Below are 16,263 nucleotides of genomic sequence, written 5' to 3'. Positions count from 1 at the left end.
AGCAACTTGCAGCAGCCAAAATTGAAAACACAAAAATAAAATCGGAAAAAAAAGCTTAAACACCACAAAAAGTGGCGCAAAGTGAAAAAATGCGTGCGAAACTTTGCTCCAATGGAGATGCGCTTACGTAGCGGTAAAATAAAAATTTGTACAAGAAAATCAATTACATAAACAACAACAACAAAAGAAACATAACAAAAAAAAAAAAAACAAGAACACAAATATGCTACCAACGCCGAAATAAGCAAATAATAGAGAATCCACAATATTAAAAACATACACATAAAAAAAAAAAACAACAACAATACAGGCCAAAGTGTGAATACAAAGTTGGCTAAGCTACTTGGCTGACGTGACAGCTAATGGCAATGGCCGCGCAACGCGCACATAAATGGCTAAAATTCTGTACGCGAACTGAGCAGTCACTTAAGCGCGCCTCGGCAGCCGACGAGACGAAAAACGCGAGTCTATCGATTTTTGTGTGAGTCAAAGTAAGTACAACAACAAAAACAAACAACTTATGCCACAACAACAATTAGTTGTAGGAAAAAAAAGCGAAGAATTTCCTGGGGTTTCTGCTATATAACATATAAACTAGGAGTGTATGTATGTATGTGTATGTTTGTGTGGTGAAAAGTGAAAGGGGAGCAATAAAACTTTGATTCGCTCATTATTATTAAGTTTGCCTTATAAAAACAATAAGCGCAGCGTGATAACTAATGCCAAGTTCCGAATGCTGGGCATTGTAGATCAGCTGTATATATATATGTATATGTATCTCCACAGTAAGTGTGTAAGTAAAAGTTGATGAAGAGTGCACAAGTAGTTGAAGTAATAGTAGTTTATCAGTTGTTGGCGGTAAAGTAGGCAAAATGGATTTACTGTTAGCGCATTAAAACTTTTATTAGAGCAAATCGCATACTCGCGAACATCGGCGATTTGCCTTAGCTACTAGGAACCAGAAACTAGTTCATAACTGGTACATTTTGTGATAAAAAAATTAGATTGATTTTGAGCAAGAAAAAAAATTGATATTGAGTCTATAATTGTAACGTGTGGTTCTTTCAAAATTTTAACGTTTATTTGAGAAAAAATTTTACTATATACTTTTTTAGTTTAATATATAATTTTTACTATATAATTTTAAGACTCCATCCTAAAAGAACTGCGCGGGTTTGACAACCAAAAATTAATCAAACCAATTTTAATGTGAATCTTATTCCAGTGAGAAAGTTCTGCGTTAATCGGAACAAATGCTAGTCAGCAGTAGCAGATCTGGACTATAAAGTGGTTGAAGCAACACTTCCAATCCGCTGTTTAAATAATAGTTTTTAACCGGTCTTGCAAAATGAGGGCGAGCGTTGTCATTTCCGTACCTTTTTCGGCAATTGCTTGCTCCAATTTGATGATATATTGTATTCATTGTTGATTATTTAAATAACTTCAGTATATTGTGGAGAAGGTATCTTATAGAACAATCAGACTGGATGAAATCAAGTCTGCTATGAAGTCTGTGTTGAAGTTTCTTCTTAATGCGACGATCTTCCAACTTCAGAAGCTATCGCAAAGAGAATTGAGAATACAGGTGATCTGACATATTTTAAAATTAGCAGTTCTAAAGCTGTGCCTGTCTTATATCACTTCATAGTCGATGAATCTTAAAGAAATTAATAAGCATATCGGTACTTCTATAGCTAAATCGGGTAGAGCAAAATACTAATTTTGGTCAGAATGTCTCTGTGTAACCAATGTAAACACCTCACTGAATCGTTTCTGAAAACTTAAGCTGCTTTGGCAGTGAGCCCCGTTAATTACTTTGCTTTTTCAGTGCGACTTTTACTTTGGTCTAATCATAGAATAAAACTTCTCTTTACCTTATAGTATCTCATTATACCAATTGTATTATTGGTAATGCTCGTTATCCAGCCTTAAATCGAGAAATATCATATATATTGACCCTTAGTTTCATCCAGTCACTATGAGACGGTTAATACCACAATTGTCGGGATAATTTACCAAAAATTTAACTCAGACTTAAGCGATATATTCGTGTTTGACTTAGACCTTAACAAAAAAACAAGTAATTGTCGATAATAACATTCCCTAGGTATTGAAAAACTTTCGGAAAAATCTTAAGCTGCCGACTATAGGTTAGGAAATCGCCTTAAGTCGATCAATTCAATAAGATAATTATCTTCAAAAATATTGTTGGCCTCTGAGGTCTTTCATTGTGAAGGAACTACTTATTAAATTTGACTCAGAAGTTACTTCTTTCATTTAAACTTATTGATTTTACGATTAGTTATTAAAATGTGTGCAGTCTTTTCTAGTAGGTCTAGTAGTCGACCCTAAGAAGGAAGTAGTAAATATCTTCCACCTTGCAGAAACTTGCTTACAATACATTTCTTCGCAGACGACTTTGAAACTATTGCATATTTTATCTTAGTAGCTAAAAAGTAAGCAAACACTACAAGTAGCAAGGGAAAGGATTTCAAAAAATTAAAAAAAAAAATATATTACTTATAGTGATACCGAAAGCGTCTTATGGTCGAGGTTTTGCATTTTATTTATATTTTTTTATTATTTGCGCTGCAGGTACTAGTCCTCTTTTGATTGCATTATAATCCAGCTTGGCCTTTTGGTCGACCTATATCGAAATTGTGAATCCCAAAAGTATGCAACAATACTTCTGTGCCCCATACAAATAAACATTTTCATGTCACATTTGAGAAATATTCGTTTCATGAAAACAAGTTCAGGTAATTTTCACTAGATATCTACTAAAGTAGTGAACCCTAAAAGTATACGATACAATATTCCACAGCACCATAGAATTTTCAGAAAAAACTGTCTCATGTCAGAAACGCTTTATCCTAAGGCAATCATTGACGATCTTTCAAATCGTAAACAGTCATCACACTCGGTAGGTGGGTAGAACTAAGCGTAAACCCACTAGTCGCATCATCTATATCGCATATATACCACCTCCTTTTATATACGTTTGAGCACAGTAAACTTTAAATACTTTTCTGCGGCCACTTGCAGAACTCTTAGAAATAATTAAAAATTTAAAGCAACCTATCAACCCGTTATATAACACCCACAGCTGTATTGAATTTGTTTAAATGCTTTTACAGCCTTGTTAACACCAGAGACTCTTAACCACACACCCACACGCACATACTTAAGTAAATGTATGCAAGCTTGCGAGCTTATGCTCAAGAGCACATGTATATATGTATGTGTACACTTATATTATATACATATATATATATATACACTCTTTACTGCTCGCATATGTGTGCGTGTTTGCTTACACCTACAAAACTTTGAAAGTCGAGCAAGTTGCTGCTCTACCCACGAGTGCTGCCAACAGGCAAGCGCTGCAACAACGATACAACAACAACAATAACAACACTTTTCTGCCTGTCTCTCTAATCCAGCAATTTGTTCAACATCTTCCACTTTACTTGGCTAACTACTTAAGTGGGAGAGTGGGTGTGCTCGAGTGTGTAACTCTGTGTGTGTAAGTGTGTGGGTACTCAGTATAGATATACAGTTATTGCGCCAGTGTCCTTGTTGTCTACTTTCTACTTTCTACTTGAATTTTCATTTAATTTCCACGCATGTGTTTAATGTGTTTTTAATTTACTTTTTGGTCGCTAGATAAACGCTGTTGGCGATCCGTCGCCGGTTGCAGGGAAAGTGAGCGCTGCAAAATACTTCCCACTCAACTGTTGGGTGCTTCAAATAGTTAAATGTATACACGTATGCGTTCGTATACGCCGATGCGTATATTATATTTATTGGTTTGCATGTGTATGTGTTTGCTTTATAAGGCAATTGGGGGCAAAAATTTCTCTAAATTCTGTTTTTTGTTAACGATACAAACCTACATACGCACGTTCTCTCTCTCTCTCTCGTTTGGCCACCTTCCTTCGTTGTGACCCTCGTGTACAATCTGCACATACGTTTTGCGTTAACGAGATTAGATAAGTTAACGGCATCTAATGTCAATTTAATTATGTGAACTTCTACTGTGTATCCATTTCCCATGTGGCAAGGATGTCTAAACAGGCGTGTGTGTGTGTCTAAAAGTTGCTTGAATTTTATACGCACGACTACAAGGCACATACTTGCAATTTCGTACTCGACCCAAACTCGGCATATAACACTACATATATACAACACTGCATTATTGGTGTATTTGTAATTTGTTTTCTTCTCTGTAATTGCCGTTTGTTGTCGCTAGCTCATCTATTTATTTATTTATCGATTTGATTGCTCAAATTAGTTCGAATGTAATTATGTTCTTGTAAACGACGGGGGTAAAAGTCGTATTCGTCAAAGGCAATTGATAATTGCCGGATTTACTTACATACGCAGCACTAAATATATATATATATATATGTATATGTATACTTCACAGAATTTTTCTTATGTGCGTAGAAATGTTTATTTGTAGAGTTAATACAAACTATAATTTTAAATTTTTCAGCTTTTTCTCTGAAGACTTTGTTAAAATCGATGGTTGAGAACTTGCGAAACATCTCGTTAAAATTTAAATATACTTTCATATAGTTAATAAACCAGTAAATACAATATATGTTACAATGCTTACTTTTATTAAAATAAATTTTAGATTTAGGTTGATTAATATTAAACTTGCGTTAAATTTATCGCCTTTTTCTATGAAGACTTTCTTAAAATCGATAAATACTCTTGTTTAGACTAATTTGTTGTTAGTTGCGATTTGAAAAATGGTGATGAAAGTTTTGAACATTTGGAACACCTTGCTAACACTTTAAGAATCTTGTAAAAGCGTTAATAAATTTTTAAGTACAATATATATATTTAGATTTAAATGATTACTTTAATTCAAATAAATTTCAGATTCAGGTTCACTTATCGCTTAATAGTTCAGTTACTTTAAAAGTCGTCAGTTTAAACGACATTGTTATTTTAGTCCTTATTTGCACTCTCGAATAAGTAGAAATTAACTATTTGAAGGTTACTGTGTAAAATTGAAACCTTAAATCATCTAAGCTTACAAAGTTTCTCAAAGGCTTTCATTGATTGCATACATTTTATCGCATGTTGTCAAACGTACTAAAGCGACAATTGCGCAGTACAGTAAGAAATCTCTTTATGAAGTATAAATCTCTCACTATCTTCTTCTATTTTTTTCCAATATTTTTACTTTTTTAAATGATTTCATGAACACAGATAAATTCTTATCTTAAACTACAAGCTTGCAGGCTTTCCAAGAGTATTCTACCTAAAATCTAAACACAGTGGGGCACAAAATATTAGTCCAAAAAACAAATTTTCAAATATTTGATGATATATTCGCACAAAAATATTTTGCATAGTAGGCTTTGGATAACTTTAAAAACGTTTAATATTACACATAAAATAAAATTGTCAGCAGGCAAGTCAATAAAAACAGCTGGGGTGAAATCTCTTTTGCCTAAGGATCTGACTACTTCATGTGGAGCGATATCGACTTACCTTTGACATATACCCATATGTTTGCTGCCTGAAAATCAGACGACGGGGTGGAATCATTATTTGGTGGGATCGATTTATTTTCCATACTTTTTAGTAGGAAAAATGTTAGACTAATCGATATTAGATTTTGGCAATGAGTAATTTTTCTTGCTCGGTTTCGATGTAGCCTTGGCCTCGTGCCACCAACTTGATGTGTACTCTAAAGGCACACAGCTAACAGGTAATAACCAGGTGGTGAGACAATAAGTCTACACTTACATGCAGCTTATCTAAATCTTTAATCAATGCCTCAAATTTAATGAGTTTGAAGATTTAAAAATTTACGGAGATTGTGACGATATAAAATAGATATAAAAATAGATTGAAAGTTGAACAATACACTGCGACTTTTGGTCTATTGTGACCTCTCCATCGTGAGAACGGTAGTTACCACTAAGAGTTTAGTTATTGCCTGCTTGCATAATATAACACAGTGAGACTTAATGTACACACTACGGATAGCGTTAATTGTCGCTTGGCTATCCACTAGAAGATTATTGACCTTGCTGCTTAGAGCTAAAACCTACTTGGCGCCTTCTGTTATGCCAACAATTTCGGCGAGAAAGACTAATGTCATTTAGTTTAAAGTTACCTTTTATGTATGGATTTCTTGTTTCTATTTGCACCTTTGTTCCAACGGCGGATACATAGATTTCGCCATTGGCTTCGTCGATTACAGAACCAGTGGTTCATTCTTCCGCAAACAGTTTTTAGATATCACAAATATTCGGAACTACAAATCGTCAAACTTTAATGGGAGAGCAGCATTTTTATTTTGAAGTATTGACACCGTTAATAATATTATAATTAAAAATACACGTTAAGATATTCTTTGAATTTCGTTAAGCCAATATTTAATGGTATTCATATCAATAAAAACTCCAAAGTCCCAATTATCTGACTTTAATTAGCTTTCTGTAATCTCAGTGCTTACAACTAATAAACCAGAAAAGCTATGAAAAACTAACACAGAAATCATAAAATGAACCCTTCAAAGTTTAGATTTTTCTTGAGCCCATAAACCTTGACCTTAACAAATTTTCATAAAACAACATACACACACACACACGCAAACACTTAGCAACTGCGTTAACCACATTGCATTCTGTTTTCAATTAAATGCACCACACTGGCTAATTAATCTTTATTGAGTAAATCAAATGGTGATAAAAATTAACCAAATACAAATGCGGCACGGATAACCCGAAATAAATTCAAAATATCAAACCAAATTAAAGATCGATGCTTGAAAAGTTAAATTTTTATGGTTTTTTAATGCAATTAAATAACAATAAAATGACAATTTAAAATTTATAAAACACACACGCAATGCGCCTTTAAATATTTTAAGGCGGCGCACACAAAGCAAATAATAAATGTGAAGGAGAATGAGAATGGGAAATTCGCTCGCACATTCATCACCCTGACACAAATGATTTGGCCTTCCGACTGTTGATTGAGTTTAAGAAGAAATTAGAGCAATCGACAAATCAAGCAGATAATGCAGCTGATATCAACTAAGCTGAGTGCAAGCGTGTGATATATATGTATATGTGCTTGATGGCAACATGACAGCTAGTGAAGAATTAAATGGATTTTTATGCCCTGAACAGGATATATTAGGTTGCCACGAAGTTTGTAACAGCCAGCAGAAAGCGTCGGAGAAACTATGTAATATATTGTATAATAGACAGGACGAGCTGAGTCGATTTAACTATGTCTGTCTGTCTGTCTATCTCTCTGTATATACGAACTAGTCCCTCAGTTTTTGAGATATTGATTTGAAATTTTGCACACCTTCCTTTTTACCTCAAGAAGCTGCTCATTTGTCGGAACCATAGATATCCCACCACTATAATATTATATATATGTAGCTGCCGTATAAACTGATCGATCGGAATCAAGTTCTTGCATGACAAACATTTTGTGAAGGGTATTATAGCTTCGGTGCAGCCGAAGTTAACTTTTTTCGATTTTAAGTACACATTCACACATACATTAGAGTATACTAGTGTGTGCCAAGCTAAAAAAAATATCAAAAACGACCTACAAAGGCATCGTGCAACAACTAATGACCTGCATGACACACATTCAAATGCTGCAAATACACACACTTATGGTACATATACTTGTACGTACGAATAGTGAAATGCCTTTGACACCCTTACCATCAGCCGCCGCTGTTGCTCACATATTATATTGTATGTAGATATGTGTGTATGTGTGTGTTTAATAACAATGTCCTTGCGTGCTTGCAGCAAATTTTCCTCTTTGGCATTTCCACGATTTGCGTTCTTCTTCTTCTCTTCCTCTCCGATTGCTTCCTTTGCTTTATTACAAGGGCTTATATACAACTATGTTGCGCTAGTTGGCTTTTATAGACAAATATTTTTTTTTTTTACCTCACTTACAAACATTTTCTTATTTCCTCGCACACACATGTATTTTTGTTTGTATGTGTGCATATGTACAGTTATTTCCTCTGTGTGTTGCTCTATTGTAGCGCTCGATTTTATATTACTGCCGTATTTTGGTGTCCCTCTTTCGAAATGTCACTTCGCCCAAAACCTAGTCTAGCGGTATTTTACAATATTTTCCTTTCGCTCATTTCTTTTTCGTAATTTTTCTCATTTTCCTTACCTTTTATTTGCAATTTTTGCAGAAAATTACGTTTACAATGCTTTAACAATATTTGTGTGCGGGCGTGCGTGAGCGGGCAAAAATTGTAGTTTATTGAAATCGATTTGCTATAAAATGTGAAAGTGGCAGTTTGACAATGGAAAGCTTGGAGCAGTTTCTTGGGGTTTCGATATTCTCACGAAATTTAAGGTGCAAGAACTATATAAATATTTAAGCTATGTGGTTTTTAACTCTGGAAAATATATTACTTATAGAAGAGGTGAATGCAGGTAGAAATAATTCACCACTTTCGTTGATTATGCATACGAGATTTTTAGAGTGAGATAGATTTCTAAATTTTTACACTATTTTTTTTTTTTAATTTGTAATTTTTCTTTTCAATCGAAAATGTACTTCTTCTCTTGAAAAGTCTTGTATAGAAAATATATGTACTTAACCCTGCCATAAGTTCTGTTACAAGTTCACGCAGTTATAAAAATTAATATGTAATAATTTTTGTAATAATGTTAATTTTATTTAATATCTCATATATTAAGTGAGCGATGTGCAACATTTTATTCGATTCTCCAAATTTCTGTGGAGCATTCAAAGGACTATGTTCTATAACACTGACGACAAGCTGTAGTCCAATGTTCCAGACAAATATGTGGCTCCCATACAAAAAACAAATTTATATTTTTAGCTACTTATGAACTAGTCTTAAACTAGTTACACCCAGAGTAAGTTTATATAATATATTTATTTATAGGAAATATGTGTAATATAAAAAAGATCTATTGGAAAAAAACGTTTATGAAAAACTAGTTATAAACTAGTTACATTAGGCGTAGTAGCCAAAATAATTATTTATTTATATCATACCAATAAATATTAGTAAATGGCCAATTTCCACTTCTACTCTAACTATCAAAATTTGTCATTAAATTTCAATAAGATCAATAAATAAGAAATTCCAAATGATAGACTGTTAAGTTGTAATTCGTTTTTATATTGGATATCGACCTTGGATTTTCAGTTTCCCTCCTGATTTATTATTAGCTACAACCAAATTGTCTAGTACAAAAGCTTAATTCATCCGGAAGTTGTTATTCAATATATCTTCCGCATTATCTTCATTACAGCACCGTTTACAGCATTTATATTAACAAACAATCTCTCTTTCCCAACTCACTCAGACTGCACGCGTCTCCAGCACATAAGCGCTGATTCATGTAAAAAATCTGGGGTGCTCACGCAATAGCTCACTTGGCTCCACTTGGCGCCGAAAAATATCTGTTAAAACAAATACAGTATTTTTAATTACAACACACAAAATGATCGCAGAAAACAGGTATCGCGGTAACTCGCTTAAAAATAACGGAATACTTGTATAGTTGTCATTACGAGAACTCGATGTTGTAATTTTTATTGTTTTTGTAGGCGTGTGGCTCCAAAGTAAAATCTTTTGGTCTCCCCTGGTTAAGATATTCACCTCTCTCCAACTTATTGATCTATATACAGAGAAGTTCGCCGTTCTAGAATCGAGAAGCAAAGAGAGAGAAAGAGAAAAAAGAGAAAAAAGGGAAAGGTTTAGTAAAGATGCAAGTGTATCGTTTCGTCGAGCAAAAAACAGCCTAGTTTTAATAAATATATATTGTATAAAGATTTTGTAAAAATTTCCAAGGAAAATATTCAAAACTCGGCCATTACGACGTCATTCCGGCAGTCCCTCGGAAAAAAAATGCCTCCGCGTTGACAGCAGAACTTCTTTCAGGATTATATGAAGTAAAAAGAAACAAAGTGCTTTAGTTAAGACTACAAACAAGGTATTGGCGGAAAGAAAAACAAAAAAGTAAAAATCGTATTTTTGGCAGACGTTTTTTACAAAAAAATAAATAGTTGTAATTGAACATAAAAAAAAACTTCATTCAAGACCTTGTTAATTATAGCTCGAAGACCTGTGTAAAATTTCATGAAGATCGGTTAAATTCGCACGAAATCTTGACAACCGACTTTCCATTGCAGTTTTGAGCCGTTTAAAGTTTTAAGTGACTATACAGCTGACCTCGAACGCGTAACTTTTCAAAGCTGTATCTCCAAACCTATTACCCAGATTAACTTGAGAGTTTAAGATAATATTATAGAGATGTTATAGAACTAAATAAGATAATAAACAATGTTTTTTTGTATTGAAACCGTGAAACCCTTAAGAGACGCGAACGTTCGCTATTGTGGACACTTGTCTTATAAGGTGATCGTTATACTTATATTATTAAAAAACTGTGGTATTAGGAAGCAAAAGCTAGGACCTATCAATAATAGTATTCCTTATAACATAAAGCGACGCAAATCTGACTTATGTTATTTAGTAGCTGCAAAAGTAAGCTTTTCGACAGAATCTTTAAAGTATTTTCATTTTCGACAATGGTATTATAATGCAATCAGTCTTCGAAACACTCGTTATTTCGGAAAAACAAAAAAAATTTTAATATTTTTATATTCCCCATGTGTGTGGCTATGAGATTGTAGAATATTATGTATAGTACTCTAGAGCTTCTTCATGATTTTTTACGATGAAAAAAAAAACGAAAGTATGAGACACGATTGATGAAAATGAGCTGGTGGTTTTCTCGAATCGAAGGATTTATATTGTATTGGGAAGAGTTGCAAGCTTCTATGTAAAATGGATGCAAAATCAAAAAAACTGTTACTTCGGCTTGGTACGACATATTCCTTGAGAGTCATAGCCAAACAATATAAAACGACTTTAAGAGAAACAACTTGAAGAGTCGAAATTCCACTAAAAATACTTAACTCAGAATTATTTATAGCCAACTTTTCACGTTTGATTGATTTTCTCTCACGATTTGAGGAAACAAAAAAAATTTAATGAAGAGAATGTAATAAGTGAAGCATAACCTGTATGTATGTTAGTAAATATAATATATATAATATTTAATACAGAACGAGAAAAAGACAACAAGAGAAAACCACACACGCGGAAGTATGTTATAATCAACAATTTGTGTATCGTGTGCAAATGGGCGTGACGATTTTCGTATGAAAAAATTTCAGACTGTAGTGAATTTCGAAAACGCAAGCGGATTAACGGCAACTACACGAAGGAAGCAATGCACAAATACGATAAGAATGTGTATTAAAAACAAAACCAACAAATTCCCGACACATCAAACTTGAGTCAGAGCGCCTCATAAATTAATTGCAACAGAAGGGGTGTGTCTCAGAGCGTGTATTGAGGATACAAAAACAATTTTGAAATAATTTATTTTTATAAGCAGTAAGTTTAAAAGCGAAGGAGGAAGTGTGTGCAACGAACTAGAGTCACATGACGCAGAATATTTTTTTCTTGCTTTTTAAAGAGTAAATATTAATTTTTTTATTATAATTTTTTTTATTCTATATTAAAAGTTAATTTTTTTATTATAATTTTTTTTTATTCTATAGTAAAAATTTATTTATTTTTATATTGCTTGAACAACTTTTGAAACTTATATAAGGAACTATTATGCTGTTTAAACTATCTACACGCTTCTTCACTACCGCAAACAACAAAAACAACTGTAGTAAAACTTTTCGTATCTTTATTTCGATTTTTATTGTTCAAAGTGCCAAATAAAATTGGTAAATGCACTAAATTTATAGCAAATTGTCCACAACGATGACCCTAACAGTATGTAGTTTTTGTCCGCTAGATAGCGACGGCGTACAAATAATTTCGGTTTTTATCGGTATTTTTGTTTTATCCCCAAAGTTTTCGCCATTCACCACTTCCTTTCGTTTCGATAGCACACGCACTAATTTAATTTCAGGGACATTGCACGTATTTCCGGTGCGAAAGTTTTCGACCACTGACATTTTGATGCTACAAAAAACCAAGCATGAGTTCAATAAATGTTTTGTTGCAAGGCGTTCATTGGTAGGTGGGCGTGCTACTATTTTATTTGGCTGTAAAGGAGAAATGTTAGGTGACATAAAAATTGTTAGAGTGTGTTTTGTGGGGAAAAAAATAAAAGTGGCAAGTGCAAAAAAAACGTTATGTAGTAAACTGCCAGCAACTACCATTCGGTTGCAGCTGGAGGGATGTCATACTTTTTCGTTTTTTATGTCCTGCAGAGTTGGCCTTTACACGCGACAACGTGTTAAGCGGGTCACGTTCAATTGTCATCACCAAATGCGTACATATGTACATGCATAGCCGGCGACCATGACCAAATCGTTCAAATATTTAAAAGCCATTAAATCGTGCATTGTAGTAGTGAGTTTAGTTTTCATCTCGGTTTTCAAATATTAGGTTGATGACTTGTTTTACCTCATGTCAAGCCATAATTTCTATATTTCATTAACTTCGCTGAGCTATTCTATTTCAGACTTGGAAATGGAGCGCCTCGATTGTGTTCTGATCCGAACACATCTTAGTAGTGACTAAATACCGTAAAAGAAGGAATTTATATGCCTCTGGCTATCAGGTGGTTGAAGAAGAGGAGACTCTAAAATTTATCCTCTGCGAATGCAAAGCTTTGTATGAAAAAACGATTACAAGTATCGGTTTCTCGAAGATGTTTCAGAGGTTGCACAGATAAAACTTTTTGTACTGATGAACTTCATCAGAAGCACAGGTTGGTGCAGAAAGGCGACAATAGATTGGGGGGTTTCAGTCCTAATGGGTCTCCTAAAGGTCTAGGTGCATCGTCAGACATCCAATCTACCTACCTACCTACCTGCCTAGTAGTGACTAGAAAGAAAATTGTGTATAGTTTGAAAAACCTTCTATAATTTTAATAGTTTTGTCATTTAAAAAACTTATTTAGTTTCAACCTAAGACTAACAAAGCTCGAGCTATCAAAAATTCCAAATAAGAAATGTGAAAAATATGTACTATTAAATAGATTAATTTGAAAAACCTTGAATCCAAATCACACCTCAACTTCATGGAATTAAAAATTGAATAATATCACCTCGTGCATCAAGGCTTTTTACTTTATCCGACTTGAGTTGAGTACAGCCAGTATAAGGGAAGATCATTGATCCTCATGTGCACTTATTGACAACTGCAACCCGTATCTTTTGAGGTCAATTGGAAAATTTTCGACGGTAGATACCAATCCCTATCTCAAATGTACAACAAACGGTGACTATCTGCAGTTGTCGGCACACTTTTCCACACGCAGATTTTTTTGTCCGATCTATGGTTTTTTTCGACGTACTAATGTTGGCTGACAATTCATTGAAAATATTCCCTAAAATTTATGCGCCAAACATTGGGAAGTCGCTGGTGAATAACCACCTTGGCTGTCATAAAATATTGGCACACTAAAACTTGTTTTACTAGCTAAGTTTAATTGCTTGCAACAGATAACGAGCCATTGGTTATTAACTAGAATTATAGTGGCCTAAATAGTTCGACTGAATAGTTTGCAATGATTAGACATTTTATGAAATATACCGCTTTACAGAAAAGGGAAAATTTTTTCACTTTATTTTGAGCATTATGGAGAGGCCCTCAACGCTTAGTGGTTGTTGTAGTTGATATGCCACGCAGTCAAAAGTTGTCGCTCTTCTCCCATCACTAGCATATTTGTGCTCCAGCTGAAATATCAGAGCACCTCTAGGAAGTAATTCAAATGTATCAGTCCTCTTTACTAGTGGAACTTGAAACTTCAAAAAGTCGTGAGTTTATTACTGCAACAACTTCAAGCTACTGCGAAACTATTTAATGATTGTGAGCAATGAAATAGATACTACTAACCACAGAGAAAATATGTTAATCAGTCGTCTTACTACCTTCCAGTATCCCAGGATTATCAGAATACTCTCCCAGTATTTCGCTTAAAATGTTTTTTCTTATAGTTGTCACATTTGTCTTTGCATATTTGTCAATTCAGAACTTTTGCAGAGAAAGATGGGCCATTAGGCATCTTGAAACAAATTTTAACCACTTCTTATCTTGATCCAACGCTGTCGGTATGGATATTAATGTCAATTTAGCAACTAGTGCAGCTCTGGTCCAATATTTTTTACTTGTGAAACAGAAGGTAAATATCGTCTTCCTGCATGCCTCGACCATAAGACATGCTCAGAAAAATTCCAATTATTTGGTTAGGTAAAGTGCAATACTGAGTTGAGTATTGATTTTGAGCTCTCTAGCTTTTATAAATTTTAGTAGTAAAAAGTTTGGTAATTTTATGATTAGCTACTTTAAGGTGGAAATTTCAAGCGACTTTACGGATTGCATCGAGAAATATTGATTTTTGCTCAACATTAGGCATAGGGATTGTTTTATGGGGTTATATTCACTTGTAAGTCAGAAAAAACGCGTTTTGTTGTGAATTTTTTTGCAGAAGCATTATATTTAGTATATAAATTAAAAATTGAATTTACAGAATTTCACATAACTCAATGATCGGTGATGTTTATTTTTAAATATTTGATTCCCTTGTTCCCATAGCCTATCTGCAGGAGTACCACCGAAAAAATTGTCAAGTTTTCATGCTTAAAATTATCTGAAATCCAAACACCTAATAAAAAATTATTATTATAGATAAATATAGTTAATGATTCCAAGGCTAATCGAAATTTTGATTTTTTACCCAAAAAAAACGTCGGCTTGTGTTAAAAAATTTACAAGTCGAAGTGGCTTTAAATTCTAAATTATTGTCAGAATCTGATACTCTCAATCATTACTTGACAAATATTCTGTACATCTGTAAAGGTCGTATGAAAGTTTCAAATGGAGCGGTTCAGCTGTTTTGGAAAACAATTTCTCATCGAACGCGAAAACAAAAATTCGACAAAAATACGTTTAAAGTTTTAGTAACCGATTATACTAGGTTCAAAAAATTCTTACAAATACACATATATTTCAAAAACAATTTGCCGCAACAACTTAAAATTTTCGAAGAATCTTTACAAATATGTATGCACTCGATATTTATGTGTATATATTTATCTTCCAAAACAAAAAAAAAATTGTTAAATTCACAAGTTAATATCCTTCAGTAAATATCAAATTTATCCAATTTGTTATGTAAGCCAATATAAAGAGTGTCGCATGTAGTGAAATAAAATGTTTGGTGCCTAGGACAACATGTGAAACTCCAATATTGTAAAAATTTTATAAACCCAAGCGCCACCGAATTCTTTTTCTACAATTTTTCTCTGTCACTACAATTAAGATATCAAATGTACAGCAATTTCTCATCTAGGTCAATATAGCGGCTCAAATTTTCACTTTTCTACGCAAACATTGAATATTTAATTTTCTTATTGCTGCAAGTAACCTTCAAAAATTCCCCCCCACATATTTTCAATTAGACAAATCGGAGCAAAATTAAAACGAACCGAATTTTTTAAAGTTGAAATTGCTGCTGCTTTATATAGGGTACGCCTCGGAAGAACATGTGCGTCTACTATATACATATGTGTGTGTAAGTTTGTATCGGTAAATATGTGTTGGTATGTTTATTATAAGCATTTAAGAAAGTGTTCGTACGTGCAACGCTTGCCACGCCGTCCTTAGCTATCTCTTCACGAGCACATTGTGGCGTCAACTAATTGTTATTTTATTGGTAATTCAATGCCACTGTGTGTACACAAAACCCCAATGTAATATATATTATTCATCTATATATATTTTATAGTGAATTTATATGTACTTGTGTGTGTGTGTGTGTGTGCAACACTACGCTTTCAAATGTTGTACCACATGCAACCGCCAACTATTAACTGAAGCTTACACAACAGAACCAATAGATTTTCATATACTCCGATATGACACACACACATTCACACACATACATATGCATTTACACATATATACATATATATACCGTTGCTGTGCTTACCGTCTGCTGCTGCAACGTATTGTTGTTTATTGGAAGCAGCAGCACGTTTTCCATTTCTTACGCCATTTAGCTCCTTTAGTTGTCTTCAGTCTCATAGAGTAGGAGGGAGCCGATTTGAACTCACGCCTGTGACTCGACTATTTGCTCCCACCACGTATATACTTGTTCTATGTGTAGGTGTTTACATGTATTTGAGATCACTATATTCTTACTATTTAGTGCAAACAAATGA

At 33.7% G+C, this 16,263-nt stretch overlaps 1 protein-coding gene across 3 annotated transcripts in view; it reads left to right on the top strand.

Annotated features, from left to right (window-relative positions):
* Nucleotides 1-224: 224 nt before the first annotated feature.
* Ddr (discoidin domain-containing receptor 2) overlaps nt 225-16,263 on the top strand; it is a 398,282-nt gene continuing 382,243 nt past the window's right edge. For all 3 annotated transcript variants that reach the window (XM_070106981.1, XM_070106980.1, XM_070106982.1), the window contains exon 1: nt 225-491. The gene's annotated coding sequence lies outside the window, so the exon portion shown is untranslated. The remainder of the gene's footprint in view (nt 492-16,263) is intronic.

The sequence above is a fragment of the Bactrocera oleae genome, chromosome 3 (genome assembly GCF_042242935.1).
Source record: "Bactrocera oleae isolate idBacOlea1 chromosome 3, idBacOlea1, whole genome shotgun sequence".
Lineage (NCBI taxonomy): Eukaryota > Metazoa > Arthropoda > Insecta > Diptera > Tephritidae > Bactrocera > Bactrocera oleae.
The sequence above is the reverse complement of the archived record's forward strand: the minus strand, read 5'-3'. Positions and strand labels throughout refer to the sequence as shown.